Raw genomic sequence first — 291 nt, 5'->3', positions numbered from 1 at the left:
ACGGAGAGACGAAGGAGAAGAGACGAAGGAGAAGAGACGAAGGAGAAGAGACGAAGGAGAAGAGACGAGAGGACGGAGAAGAGACGAGAGGACGGAGAAGAGACGAGAGGACGGAGAAGAGACGAGAGGACGGAGAGACGAAGGAGAAGAGACGAGAGGACGGAGAGACAAAGGAGAAGAGACGAAGGAGAAGAGACGAGAGGACGGAGAGACGAGAGGACGGAGAGACGAAGGAGAAGAGACGAGAGGACGGAGAGACGAAGGAGAAGAGACGAGAGGACGGAGAGACGA

At 55.7% G+C, this 291-nt stretch overlaps 1 protein-coding gene across 4 annotated transcripts in view; it reads right to left on the bottom strand.

The window, feature by feature from the left end:
* The window catches only part of wipf2b (WAS/WASL interacting protein family, member 2b), a 16,267-nt gene that overhangs the window by 7,034 nt on the left and 8,942 nt on the right, over positions 1-291 (bottom strand). The gene's annotated exons all lie outside the window — the stretch shown is intronic.

Source organism: Micropterus dolomieu, linkage group LG02 (genome assembly GCF_021292245.1).
Source record: "Micropterus dolomieu isolate WLL.071019.BEF.003 ecotype Adirondacks linkage group LG02, ASM2129224v1, whole genome shotgun sequence".
In the NCBI taxonomy this organism is placed as follows: domain Eukaryota; kingdom Metazoa; phylum Chordata; class Actinopteri; order Centrarchiformes; family Centrarchidae; genus Micropterus; species Micropterus dolomieu.
Note: the sequence above shows the minus strand (reverse complement) of the source record. Positions and strands in the feature narration are given on the sequence as shown.